Source organism: Anneissia japonica, unplaced genomic scaffold (assembly GCF_011630105.1).
Source record: "Anneissia japonica isolate Jap-2015-1 unplaced genomic scaffold, ASM1163010v1 scaffold5399_len46286_cov97, whole genome shotgun sequence".
NCBI classification, from domain to species: domain Eukaryota; kingdom Metazoa; phylum Echinodermata; class Crinoidea; order Comatulida; family Comatulidae; genus Anneissia; species Anneissia japonica.
In genome coordinates this window covers 34,096-35,116 of record NW_022715396.1, presented here as the reverse complement: position 1 = coordinate 35,116, position 1,021 = coordinate 34,096, and positions in this window count along the sequence as shown.

Genomic DNA, 1,021 nt, shown 5'->3' with positions numbered 1-1,021 from the left:
TATATATATACATATATATATATATATATATATAACAATTCTATTAAATATTTAAAAAAAACCCCCCACTTTCTGCCAACCTACAGGACTCCTGCACGGCAAGGCACCTCTGTGTCAAATGTTCAGACCGATGAGATCACCGACCCCAGGGTCTCACTACTAAGTGAGTTCATGATTGAAACTGGGTCTCCTCAATGACAAAACAAAATAAAAAGTTCACAATTGCCTTTGGCAATGATACCTTAAGTATAACTTGTTCACTTGAGGTCATTATCAAAAACTACCCCCATTAACTTTACTGAATTTACAACAGGAAGATTTTCATTTGAGATGTGGAGGCTGATGTTTGGAAGTGGTCGACGACCAAAGTTACATCTAATCACCTGGCATTTGGAAGAGAATCTTAAGTTTATTATTATTGGTCCAGTTGTAAATGGCTGTCTCTTATACACATCTAGATGTGTATATGAAAAAAGTTCTATAGTAATTGTTGTAGTTCTATAGAAAATAAAAATGTTTCTAAAGAAACTCTATAAAATTTTGTTTTTCTATACAAATACTCTATGTAAATTCTATAAATTTTTCTTAGAATTTATTTTTTTCTACAAAATTTCTTTAGAGGTTCTAAGAACACTCTATAGAACTCTATCGGAGTTCTTCAGGATTTCTATTTAAACTACATCAAAACATCTTTAGCGACTTTGTAGAAAATCTATTAAAACTCTATAAAGCTGGTTTAGAAAATCATATAGAATTAGCCTATAGAAAAGCTGTAGAAATTTTATAGAATGGTTTCTTTAGAAATTCTATACATTATTTTCCTACGGGTATTGGCATTTGGCAGCCAATTTGGCGGCAATCTTTAATTTCTGTATCTGCTGTGGGCTAAAATGAACTTTTGGTGGTGCCACTTTTTGCTCTGATTACTGAAATTATATAATAGCCTCAAAAACTAATTTTCTGTGGAATATTATGGGAGCTATGGTCAATATTAACATTTGGCGGCCATATATTGGATAGA